This window comes from Copadichromis virginalis, linkage group LG12 (genome assembly GCF_057382275.1).
Source record: "Copadichromis virginalis isolate Kocher_CV1m ecotype Utaka linkage group LG12, C_Virginalis_male_GT1.1, whole genome shotgun sequence".
NCBI classification, from domain to species: Eukaryota; Metazoa; Chordata; class Actinopteri; order Cichliformes; family Cichlidae; genus Copadichromis; species Copadichromis virginalis.
Window position 1 is genome coordinate 8,215,755 of NC_140629.1, and position 13,775 is coordinate 8,229,529.

General features: G+C 40.1%; 1 long non-coding RNA gene across 1 annotated transcript; it reads right to left on the minus strand.

Moving 5' to 3' along the window:
• Positions 1-1,073: 1,073 nt before the first annotated feature.
• On the minus strand, positions 1,074-4,602 carry LOC146696477 (uncharacterized). Its single transcript, XR_014923250.1, has 2 exons — positions 1,906-4,602; positions 1,074-1,742 (listed from the first exon to the last, which is right to left on the minus strand). It is a non-coding gene; the product is annotated as an uncharacterized LOC146696477 (long non-coding RNA).
• Positions 4,603-13,775: the final 9,173 nt, after the last annotated feature.

Genomic DNA, 13,775 nt, shown 5'->3' on the forward strand with positions numbered 1-13,775 from the left:
AGACCAAGTAACCCATATAGTCATTATGGCGATTGCAAATAATCCTATACTTGGAAATGAACACTTGTGTTTGTTTTGATGTGTTTCAAGTACACCAGTACTTGAAGTTTGGATCCCTCTATGCTTATGGATCTATGACAGAAGTATGAGCTCAAACTGACATAGCCTACCTTGTGCACAGAGAAAGCAAAAGCCAGATGTGTTTTGTATTCATACCATCAGTGTGCAGTTGGCGCATTGTGTGCTTAGTAGATGATGGCTTGTGTGTACTGTTTGATACGGAAACACCATTTTTACGAAGGTGTGAAGAGTTAATCTAGCTGTGTTTGCTTTTGCAAGAGAACTACAATGTTTTGATTATTGGGTGACAGGTTTTCTTATTTGTGTGAAGAGTTTTGCAAAATTAGCCAATAGTTACAAAAAATGTGCTTAGGCATTCAGAAAAAACTGTAATAGAATATAATTTTATATTTATATTTCAATATCACAGTAATCTTCCAATTTAGAACTACAAGTTAAAAAAGAACTAACATAAATAAAATACACTTCAGCTAATTACTTAAAAAAATAATTTATTTTCCCAAACCACGCAGAGCCGCACTAAAAGGACTAAAGAGCCGCAGGTTGCTGACCCCTGCACTAACCTATTCAGCTGCTTGTGAATGCAAATATCTAATCAGCCAATCACATGCCAGAAAAAAAAAAGGGTGATTTAAGTGACTTTGAAGGCAGCATTGCTGTTGGTGACAGATGGGCTGTTTTACGTTTTTCAGACACTCCTGATCTTCTCAAATTTTCTCAGGAATTTACAGAGAACAGTCCAAACTGAAAAGCGAAATAAACATTTCCCTGGGTAAAAATTCCTTGTTGATTGCAGAAGTCAGAGGGGCGTGGCCATGCTGAAGGCAAGAGGAATTCTAAGCCAGTTTCTCAACCCAGCCCATCTGATATCAGTAACCACAACACATTCAAAGTCAATTAAAAGTCGCCTTTCTTGCCCGTTCCGATGCTCGCTTTCAACTTTGAAATGAGACCACTTGGACAACAGTAATGATAAATAATTGCAAATAGAGCACGTTTACAGAATTTAATGTCATTTTTATAGAGCACCTCTTATTTTAAGAAAAGATGGGCGAGACGATTTTTGAAACTAACTGCAAATTAAGCACACAATATTTAATATCTGTATTTTACCATTTTGATAAGACATATTTCAGTACTCCAAAACACTTTTATTATACTGCCAACATGCTTACAAGTAGTAAATCCAGGTTAGTGGATCATAATTAAACATAACTCTGTGGCAAACGCAGAGTTCAGCAGGCCATCAAGGAAGAAGTGACGTGCATTTCTGCAGTGTAAAGATTCACAAATGATTTTCTCCTTAATCTACAGTCACACAAAGCGCCAGGAAAATCTTTGGTGATGTTCTCAGATGATTCTGACGCTTATCACCCAGTTCCTCGTGATGTCCTCCACACCATCAACCCTCTGTCCTCCTCCCAGTTTCTTCCTCAGCTTGCCTTTCTTATGGCCACCCCTTCCAAAACCTGACTTTTTAACTTATCCGAGCCACTTTTTGTTCTTGGAGCGGAGCTTCCTCATCCCCCCGCCCTGCAGGAACTGGTGCTTCTGCTTTTTCTTGCGCTGCTTCATGATCTGATCCTTTGTTTTCAGCTCCGAGCGTGCTTTGTGGTCACCGGAGCTCTGTACGTTTGGACCTCGTCGGCCACGGCCACGACCTGGGAGAGGCATGACACAACAAAGAGGTTGGAGGTTATAGCTCGCAAGGCTGGAAGAGGGACTTGAAGTATTTACCTTTAGAGTTGAGTTAAAACATGGTGGCTGATGTTCTATATTTAACAGGCAGACATGTTTGTGCTATTCATTTTGATGCCTTCCTACCTCTTGCTGGCTTCCTGCCTCCTCCGCCTGTTTCTCCATCTGATCCAGATCCTGTATCATCAATCTTGTATTTTTTCCTTCACTCCTCATAACTGACATGTCAGAGCGTTCTCACTCCCGAGGCGTAACATGTCGACGTTTTGTCACGTCCCGCGGCGTTCCTGAGGAACGCGAAAGGAGACCTTCGGCGTTCTTATGGTACGCGGCGGGTTATGGCTGGGATCCAGTGCAATGACGCTTCCGCGGTAATAGATGTTCCAGCCCTGTATTCCAGCCCTAAACCTAACCTTATCCCTAGCCCTGACCATAACCTTATTCCTGACCTTATCTAGGACTTTAATGAAGTTAAATAGTGTGTTTCTAAGCGATTTGAATAAAAAGAGCGAACATGTGTAGATTCAGTCCAGACGGTTCTCATATTTCCTCTTTTTTCCGAGGTCGTCATTTAGGAACGTGGTGGGTAGCCGAAAACGTAATATGGTGACGATTTGTCACCTAGCGTAAAATGTTACGCTTTGGGAGTGAGAACGGGTTGGACATTCGGGACATGGCTGAAAACTTCAACATTGAGGTAAAAACAACGGCGGGGTATAGTCCCTGGAGCAACGGACTACTGGAGAGACATAACATGACACTTACAGAAATCCTCCTGAAGGTAAAAAAGGAACGAGGATGTGACTGGCACACTGCGCTAGACTGGGCCCTTATGGCCAAAAACAGTATGCTTAATGTACATGGTTATAGTCCACATCAACTTGTGTTTGGCCAAAACCCCAACCTTCCTTCTGTGTTGATGGATAAGCCACCTGCCTTAGAGGGCACAACTGTAAGTGCAAGAGTAGCTGAACATATCTCAGCATTACATGCTTCTAGAAAAGCATTTACTGAGGCAGAGTGTTCAGAAAGGATCAGGAGAGCACTACGCAAACAACTTAGGCCTACAGATGACAAATATGAGGCAGGAGATAAAGTATACTACAAACGAGTCGACTGTACAGAGTGGAAGGGTCCAGGTGTAGTTATTGGGCAGGATGGAACTGTTGTATTTGTAAGACATGGGGGGACTCTTGTAAGAGTACACCAGTCAAGATTGACTAAAGTGGATTCACGGACTGGAGATAAACAAATATCACACAGTACTACTGATGATGACAACAAAGACGCAGTTGAAAATGATGACACTGACACACCCGATGGGGAACAGAGTATTAGTGAGGAAGAAGACATCACTATTGACAGAGAAACTAACACTACAGAAAACATGTCTGTCACACACACTACAGAAAACATGTCTGTCACACAAACTGCAAATGAGCCCTCTACACCCACTGATCATGTCTCTGCAAATGTAAAGTTAAGATCAGGACAGCTGATTGCTTTTACCAACAGAGACAACGGTGTTCAACACACAGCCAGAGTGCTAGGCAGAGCGGGAAAAGCAAAAGGGCAATACAAAAACTGGTACAATGTGCAATATCTTGAGCATGATGGTAGTGAAGGTGAAAAGAAAGCTGTAGACATGTCACTTGTTGATGGTCTTTGCACTGAAGCTGAAAACAGAGATGCAGATGTACTCATAACAAGAGATATTACCTTTGATTCTGCTAAGCAGCAGGAGATTGAGAGCTGGCAAAGTAATGGTGTGTTTGATGAAGTGAAAGACCTGGGTCAAAAATGTGTGTCTACTAGATGGGTCTGTACACTCAAAGAAACTACTAATGGTGTTGTCCCAAAGGCTCGACTTGTGGCACGGGGGTTTGAAGAGGTAAATACTAAAGAACTACAGAAAGACTCTCCAACATGTGCGTCTGAGTCCCTCAGACTGGTGCTAGCTGTGATATGTCAAAACAAGTGGAGAGTAAATTCAATGGACATTAAATCTGCCTTCTTGCAGGGAATGCAACTGTCAAGAGACATCTATCTTCGTCCCCCACCTGAAGCTGGCAAGGACAATGTTCTATGGAAACTGAAAAAGTGTGTTTATGGACTTGCAGATGCTTCACTTTATTGGTACAATAAGGTCAAAGACATTATGCTCAAAACTGGTGGTAAAATATCACAGGTTGATCCTGCAGTGTTCTATTGGCAGAATGAACAATCTGAGGTTACAGGAGTGCTTGCATGTCACGTTGATGATTTCCTTTGGGCTGGTTCAAGTCACTTTGCAACTCATATCATTCCTGTACTGAAATCTACCTTCCTTGTGGGCCGTGAAGAACATGACAGCTTTTCTTATGTTGGTATGGACATTTGTACAGTTAATGATGTAATAGAGGTGCATCAACAACTTTACATTGACAACCTACAACCGGTTCAGCTACAAGCAGCACGGGCTGTACAGAGGGAGGCTCCCTTAAGTGAAACAGAACGTGAGCAACTCAGGTCAAAAATAGGACAGATTTTGTGGGTTGCCAAACAAACAAGGCCTGATGTTATGTTTGACACATGTAGCCTTGGATCTAATATCAAAGATGCAACTGTACAGTCTATTCATGAAGTGAACAAAGTTATCCGTAAACTTAAGGCAGAGAAAGTGACTCTTAAGTTTCAGCACTTGGGTAACAGTGAGGATCTGGCATTGGTTGTTTTCAGTGATGCTTCATTTGGCAACCTTCCTGATGGCGGTACTCAAGGAGGGGCATTAATCGTCCTTATGGGTAAAGGAGGAAAGTTTTGTCCTCTCTTCTGGCAGTCTAAAAAAATCAGGCACGTGGTCAGAAGTACACTGGCAGGAGAAACTCTTGCCATGTCAGATGGAATAGACAGTGCTGTCTTCCTGGCAACACTTTTTTCTGAGCTTACAACTGGTAACACTGGTCTAAACGCTCTTCCTTTGATCTGTGTAATTGATAATCATTCCTTGTTTGATGCACTCAAGTCTACTAAGCAGGTTACAGAGAAGAGACTGAGGCTAGAAATGAGCAGCATTAAAGAGCTCATACAAGCCAAGAAAATCAGACAGGTTTGTTGGTCAGATTCAAAATCTCAATTTGCTGATTGTCTGACGAAAAAGGGAGTTTCACCTTTAACCCTTCTAAAGGCGCTAGATGAAGGACTCTGGATACTGTAATCCTTTGTCTACAAAGTTGTCTTTGCATTCAAATGTACCATTGTTTATTGTGTGCAATGATAGTATGCTTTAAGTAAAGCAAAGCACTTTTGAAATGTTTTTTTTGTTTATATAAATATATACATATATGTATACAAATGTTTACAGGGGTGTGTATACAAATGTTTACTGGGGTGTGTTTATACTCTTATTTTATTTTTTTTAAGAAAGAGGGAGATTGTTAACTTGTTATTTTCTGTTTTATCGCGAGAGTACGGTTGCCCGCGAAGTGTTGTTGTTGTGGTCCGTATGTAAAATGGCGGAAGGAATAAAAGCGCTGTGAATGAGAGTACAACGTCGTGTCTTTTGAATTAACACTATCGTTGTTTATATTTACTGCGGGAAGAAACGGTTTTTATAAGGAAAAACACTAGAAAGCACTCAGTCCCCCTCCCAACTCCCCCAGCCTTTCCTATTGGTGAAAAAATATACCATGTGGACCAATCAAAAAATGATAGGGCAACATAGCATTTAGTTGTTTACGAAGGCGGGCAGGTGTATACATATAGTTTGAGTCTGACGGCTCTTTGTTTGCTTCTCATCTGTAAACTCTGCATACTCTCTCATGTGATTCAGTTTGTTTTGAAAAGTCTCAACAGGATCTTGAGCTTTATTGTGAAAGGTTTACGTGGAAAACAAACAAGCGTACAGCGGAACCACGCGATGGTTTTACCGTCATTGTTGCTAACGAAAACACGTAAAAACAGGCACTTGCCCGCCCATAGTGTGGTTATATTAAATATAAGAGAAAGAGAGAACTTTAAGAAATTAATATAGCCACTAAGGTGACCGTCAAAACGATGAAAAATACTGCTGTAAACAGTTTATTTTACGACATCACGAAACAAACGATAGCGTAATAGGAAACGATAGACATTTTTATATTGTCATTTGATATATATCGTTATATCGAACAGCCCTAACATACACTCTTATATTTGTACATATATTTATTCTTATAATTCTCAGATTTACCCATTCGTATATTTTGCTTGTTCTTATGTTATTGTATTTTGCACACCTCTGTTGCACACACATAAGAATTTCGCTCACATGTGCTGTACCAGTGTACCTGCACATGTTATGTGATACGGGAAATCTCCAATTTTTTTTTATTTTGTTTTTTTTGAGATTAAATAATATACCATTGTAAAGACGACACAAGAGTTCCAGAGGCTCTTCTGGGAGCCAGAGTCGACCAGAAAACGTTTCCCCGAGCTTGAGTCCTCTATGAAGAGCAGCCTTTCCTTATCGGCAGCGGTCACAGCCGCTACAGAGCGCTGGCAGGCTTGTTTCCCTGGGCCTTAAAACTGCAAAGGCGGCACGGTGCTGTCACGCTGATGGTAAAAACACAGGCCTTTAACACAGTGCCGCTGTGCCACTTTATTTTTTAACAAAACACTACGCTTTATGTATAAAGAACTGCCTATTCTACTACTTATTGAAGAAAAAGAATCCACAAAAGATTATTTTTACTTTCTTTTATTTGTTCCAGATAAATTATAAATTATTTTTTTAAAAGCAATGAAATGCATCAGATGTCTCCCATGCTTTCTTTTCTGCTGTAATTTTTTTTTTTTTGAACATAAATTGGTCTATTGAAAATAAAATGTAGTAAGAACCACTACATTTTTTCAATAGGCCAATTTATGTTTAAGAAAACCCCAACAATCAAATGATCTCATCTGAGCAAGCACTGGGCGACGGTGGGAAGGAAAAACTCCTTTGTCTTAAAAAGAAGAAACCTTCGACAGAACCAGGCTCAGATGGTGCGGCTTCTGTCAAGACCGGTTGGGGGTTAGGTAGTTAAAAAACTACTCTAACGGTACAGCACTACAGCTTTTTGGTGGAAATGGGTGGAAGGATGGGTGTTACACCTCGTTTCATTGGAGGTCTTACAGGTGGTCGGGGTGTAGATTCAGCTTTTTTACAAATAGGTGGCAGAGGGACAGGACTAGGTCGTGGAATTATAACTAGTTGGGTGGGAATAGGTTGTCTGTGAAGGTTCTCAGTCATGGGAATAGGTTGCTTTCCACTTCTGGATATAGGTGGAACACACATCCTACGAAAAGGTGGTAGGTTGTCGGTCGAGAAAGTTTCCTTTTTCGTTGGTTGTGTGACTTGAGGAGCGGGTGTCAACTTTGTCTTTTTCGGTCTAATGGGTGGCAGTGGAGTCCGCTGTAACTGTTGTTCGTCAGATGCATCTTCCCTGCCTACGTAAATGTATTTATGTTCCTCAAAAAGGGCAATGTCTTTTTCAACTTGACTCATTGCCTCTTCGAGAAACATTTTGTAATTGTATTTTTTGTGCTGTGAAGGGGAGATAGTAAAAGGGAGGGATTGATATTCAAAGTTTAGCTCATTAAACCTCCTCTTTAGGCCCTGGAGAATGTTTTGTTTCTCCTGTTCGGCCAGTGGTTTAACTGTTTCCTGTTGTTTTGTTAACCAGGCATCATTGTCCTGCTTAGCCTTTTCTTTCTCTGCCTTTCTTCTACGCAGGTAGCCTGGAACGATTCTGTAATCGTTTTTCTGTAAATAAAAGGGGACAAGTCCAGATTTCTCAAGGAGCTGCTTGTCCCCTTTGCGTGTATCCACACAAGCAGGTTGAGCCATGACTTTCTTCATGCCTGTGTGTTCTGGTTTTTTCCTGAATGTGTGTTCAGGTTTTTCGCCTTCTGGCCTCTGTGGGCACATTTCGCGATGAGATGGGGCCTTAACTGTTCTTGGCACCATGGTCCTGTGTTCATTTTTATATTTATTTTCTAATACAATTGCTTCCCTGTATTTAGAAATATACATTTTAGGTTTGGGTGGAGGAAGAGTACTCTACTTTGGGAGAAGGTTATAAGCGCTTTCATCTGAAAACACAATTCAATCGCTAGCTTAAATTCACCTGCAAGGGAATTCTACAACTGTGTGTCGAGGCACCCCTATTTATAGATTTTTATGGCCTGGCATGTGACATCATGGTGGCCTGGCATGTGACATCATGGTAGCCTGTCTTTGTTCTGTCATTTAAGCCCCACCCCCCTGGTTACTGTTGCTATTGTAACTATTATATTATGAATGCTGGTAGCTAGCATTCCACACACACACATACACTTTTTGCCAAGGTTCCAGCTGCAGTCACCAAGACATGTAAATGTATTTAGTAACCCTCTGGGGTCCAGAGTATAATTGGCCGTTTTTGACTACTTTAGATTTTACCTCTATATTTCACCTTTAAAAAAATCTTCTTCTTTTTTTTTTTTGGCACAACCTCAAATATCTGAAATTTGAGTTAATTTTTCATTTATACTATATTTGCACAATAGATCTAAATTCAGACAAAAAAAATTCAAAATCCGAGTAGAAAATACTTGTCATTTTTACTGTAAAAGCCACAAACATGTTTAAGGAATTGTTTTCATAACTTGAAATGCGAATAGAAGTTGTACATTTGTAAAAATTATGCACAAGTTTTGCAAACAACTTTATGTTCAGTATAATATATGCAGGTTTTCTTCCTGAATACTATCGTTGTTTATATTTACTGCGGGAAGAAACGGTTTTTATAAGGAAAAACACTAGAAAGCACTCAGTCCCCCTCCCAACTCCCCCAGCCTTTCCTATTGGTGAAAAAATATACCATGTGGACCAATCAAAAAATGATAGGGCAACATAGCATTTAGTTGTTTACGAAGGCGGGCAGGTGTATACATATAGTTTGAGTCTGACGGCTCTTTGTTTGCTTCTCATCTGTAAACTCTGCATACTCTCTCATGTGATTCAGTTTGTTTTGAAAAGTCTCAACAGGATCTTGAGCTTTATTGTGAAAGGTTTACGTGGAAAACAAACAAGCGTACAGCGGAACCACGCGATGGTTTTACCGTCATTGTTGCTAACGAAAACACGTAAAAACAGGCACTTGCCCGCCCATAGTGTGGTTATATTAAATATAAGAGAAAGAGAGAACTTTAAGAAATTAATATAGCCACTAAGGTGACCGTCAAAACGATGAAAAATACTGCTGTAAACAGTTTATTTTACGACATCACGAAACAAACGATAGCGTAATAGGAAACGATAGACATTTTTATATTGTCATTTGATATATATCGTTATATCGAACAGCCCTAACATACACTCTTATATTTGTACATATATTTATTCTTATAATTCTCAGATTTACCCATTCGTATATTTTGCTTGTTCTTATGTTATTGTATTTTGCACACCTCTGTTGCACACACATAAGAATTTCGCTCACATGTGCTGTACCAGTGTACCTGCACATGTTATGTGATACGGGAAATCTCCAATTTTTTTTTATTTTGTTTTTTTTGAGATTAAATAATATACCATTGTAAAGACGACACAAGAGTTCCAGAGGCTCTTCTGGGAGCCAGAGTCGACCAGAAAACGTTTCCCCGAGCTTGAGTCCTCTATGAAGAGCAGCCTTTCCTTATCGGCAGCGGTCACAGCCGCTACAGAGCGCTGGCAGGCTTGTTTCCCTGGGCCTTAAAACTGCAAAGGCGGCACGGTGCTGTCACGCTGATGGTAAAAACACAGGCCTTTAACACAGTGCCGCTGTGCCACTTTATTTTTTAACAAAACACTACGCTTTATGTATAAAGAACTGCCTATTCTACTACTTATTGAAGAAAAAGAATCCACAAAAGATTATTTTTACTTTCTTTTATTTGTTCCAGATAAATTATAAATTATTTTTTAAAAAGCAATGAAATGCATCAGATGTCTCCCATGCTTTCTTTTCTGCTGTAATTTTTTTTTTTTGAACATAAATTGGTCTATTGAAAATAAAATGTAGTAAGAACCACTACATTTTTTCAATAGGCCAATTTATGTTTAAGAAAACCCCAACAATCAAATGATCTCATCTGAGCAAGCACTGGGCGACGGTGGGAAGGAAAAACTCCTTTGTCTTAAAAAGAAGAAACCTTCGACAGAACCAGGCTCAGATGGTGCGGCTTCTGTCAAGACCGGTTGGGGGTTAGGTAGTTAAAAAACTACTCTAACGGTACAGCACTACAGCTTTTTGGTGGAAATGGGTGGAAGGATGGGTGTTACACCTCGTTTCATTGGAGGTCTTACAGGTGGTCGGGGTGTAGATTCAGCTTTTTTACAAATAGGTGGCAGAGGGACAGGACTAGGTCGTGGAATTATAACTAGTTGGGTGGGAATAGGTTGTCTGTGAAGGTTCTCAGTCATGGGAATAGGTTGCTTTCCACTTCTGGATATAGGTGGAACACACATCCTACGAAAAGGTGGTAGGTTGTCGGTCGAGAAAGTTTCCTTTTTCGTTGGTTGTGTGACTTGAGGAGCGGGTGTCAACTTTGTCTTTTTCGGTCTAATGGGTGGCAGTGGAGTCCGCTGTAACTGTTGTTCGTCAGATGCATCTTCCCTGCCTACGTAAATGTATTTATGTTCCTCAAAAAGGGCAATGTCTTTTTCAACTTGACTCATTGCCTCTTCGAGAAACATTTTGTAATTGTATTTTTTGTGCTGTGAAGGGGAGATAGTAAAAGGGAGGGATTGATATTCAAAGTTTAGCTCATTAAACCTCCTCTTTAGGCCCTGGAGAATGTTTTGTTTCTCCTGTTCGGCCAGTGGTTTAACTGTTTCCTGTTGTTTTGTTAACCAGGCATCATTGTCCTGCTTAGCCTTTTCTTTCTCTGCCTTTCTTCTACGCAGGTAGCCTGGAACGATTCTGTAATCGTTTTTCTGTAAATAAAAGGGGACAAGTCCAGATTTCTCAAGGAGCTGCTTGTCCCCTTTGCGTGTATCCACACAAGCAGGTTGAGCCATGACTTTCTTCATGCCTGTGTGTTCTGGTTTTTTCCTGAATGTGTGTTCAGGTTTTTCGCCTTCTGGCCTCTGTGGGCACATTTCGCGATGAGATGGGGCCTTAACTGTTCTTGGCACCATGGTCCTGTGTTCATTTTTATATTTATTTTCTAATACAATTGCTTCCCTGTATTTAGAAATATACATTTTAGGTTTGGGTGGAGGAAGAGTACTCTACTTTGGGAGAAGGTTATAAGCGCTTTCATCTGAAAACACAATTCAATCGCTAGCTTAAATTCACCTGCAAGGGAATTCTACAACTGTGTGTCGAGGCACCCCTATTTATAGATTTTTATGGCCTGGCATGTGACATCATGGTGGCCTGGCTTGTGACATCATGGTGGCCTGGCATGTGACATCATGGTAGCCTGTCTTTGTTCTGTCATTTAAGCCCCACCCCCCTGGTTACTGTTGCTATTGTAACTATTATATTATGAATGCTGGTAGCTAGCATTCCACACACACACATACACTTTTTGCCAAGGTTCCAGCTGCAGTCACCAAGACATGTAAATGTATTTAGTAACCCTCTGGGGTCCAGAGTATAATTGGCCGTTTTTGACTACTTTAGATTTTACCTCTATATTTCACCTTTAAAAAAATCTTCTTCTTTTTTTTTTTGGCACAACCTCAAATATCTGAAATTTGAGTTAATTTTTCATTTATACTATATTTGCACAATAGATCTAAATTCAGACAAAAAAAATTCAAAATCCGAGTAGAAAATACTTGTCATTTTTACTGTAAAAGCCACAAACATGTTTAAGGAATTGTTTTCATAACTTGAAATGCGAATAGAAGTTGTACATTTGTAAAAATTATGCACAAGTTTTGCAAACAACTTTATGTTCAGTATAATATATGCAGGTTTTCTTCCTGAATACTATCGTTGTTTATATTTACTGCGGGAAGAAACGGTTTTTATAAGGAAAAACACTAGAAAGCACTCAGTCCCCCTCCCAACTCCCCCAGCCTTTCCTATTGGTGAAAAAATATACCATGTGGACCAATCAAAAAATGATAGGGCAACATAGCATTTAGTTGTTTACGAAGGCGGGCAGGTGTATACATATAGTTTGAGTCTGACGGCTCTTTGTTTGCTTCTCATCTGTAAACTCTGCATACTCTCTCATGTGATTCAGTTTGTTTTGAAAAGTCTCAACAGGATCTTGAGCTTTATTGTGAAAGGTTTACGTGGAAAACAAACAAGCGTACAGCGGAACCACGCGATGGTTTTACCGTCATTGTTGCTAACGAAAACACGTAAAAACAGGCACTTGCCCGCCCATAGTGTGGTTATATTAAATATAAGAGAAAGAGAGAACTTTAAGAAATTAATATAGCCACTAAGGTGACCGTCAAAACGATGAAAAATACTGCTGTAAACAGTTTATTTTACGACATCACGAAACAAACGATAGCGTAATAGGAAACGATAGACATTTTTATATTGTCATTTGATATATATCGTTATATCGAACAGCCCTAACATACACTCTTATATTTGTACATATATTTATTCTTATAATTCTCAGATTTACCCATTCGTATATTTTGCTTGTTCTTATGTTATTGTATTTTGCACACCTCTGTTGCACACACATAAGAATTTCGCTCACATGTGCTGTACCAGTGTACCTGCACATGTTATGTGATACGGGAAATCTCCAATTTTTTTTTATTTTGTTTTTTTTGAGATTAAATAATATACCATTGTAAAGACGACACAAGAGTTCCAGAGGCTCTTCTGGGAGCCAGAGTCGACCAGAAAACGTTTCCCCGAGCTTGAGTCCTCTATGAAGAGCAGCCTTTCCTTATCGGCAGCGGTCACAGCCGCTACAGAGCGCTGGCAGGCTTGTTTCCCTGGGCCTTAAAACTGCAAAGGCGGCACGGTGCTGTCACGCTGATGGTAAAAACACAGGCCTTTAACACAGTGCCGCTGTGCCACTTTATTTTTTAACAAAACACTACGCTTTATGTATAAAGAACTGCCTATTCTACTACTTATTGAAGAAAAAGAATCCACAAAAGATTATTTTTACTTTCTTTTATTTGTTCCAGATAAATTATAAATTATTTTTTAAAAAGCAATGAAATGCATCAGATGTCTCCCATGCTTTCTTTTCTGCTGTAATTTTTTTTTTTTGAACATAAATTGGTCTATTGAAAATAAAATGTAGTAAGAACCACTACATTTTTTCAATAGGCCAATTTATGTTTAAGAAAACCCCAACAATCAAATGATCTCATCTGAGCAAGCACTGGGCGACGGTGGGAAGGAAAAACTCCTTTGTCTTAAAAAGAAGAAACCTTCGACAGAACCAGGCTCAGATGGTGCGGCTTCTGTCAAGACCGGTTGGGGGTTAGGTAGTTAAAAAACTACTCTAACGGTACAGCACTACAGCTTTTTGGTGGAAATGGGTGGAAGGATGGGTGTTACACCTCGTTTCATTGGAGGTCTTACAGGTGGTCGGGGTGTAGATTCAGCTTTTTTACAAATAGGTGGCAGAGGGACAGGACTAGGTCGTGGAATTATAACTAGTTGGGTGGGAATAGGTTGTCTGTGAAGGTTCTCAGTCATGGGAATAGGTTGCTTTCCACTTCTGGATATAGGTGGAACACACATCCTACGAAAAGGTGGTAGGTTGTCGGTCGAGAAAGTTTCCTTTTTCGTTGGTTGTGTGACTTGAGGAGCGGGTGTCAACTTTGTCTTTTTCGGTCTAATGGGTGGCAGTGGAGTCCGCTGTAACTGTTGTTCGTCAGATGCATCTTCCCTGCCTACGTAAATGTATTTATGTTCCTCAAAAAGGGCAATGTCTTTTTCAACTTGACTCATTGCCTCTTCGAGAAACATTTTGTAATTGTATTTTTTGTGCTGTGAAGGGGAGATAGTAAAAGGGAGGGATTGATATTC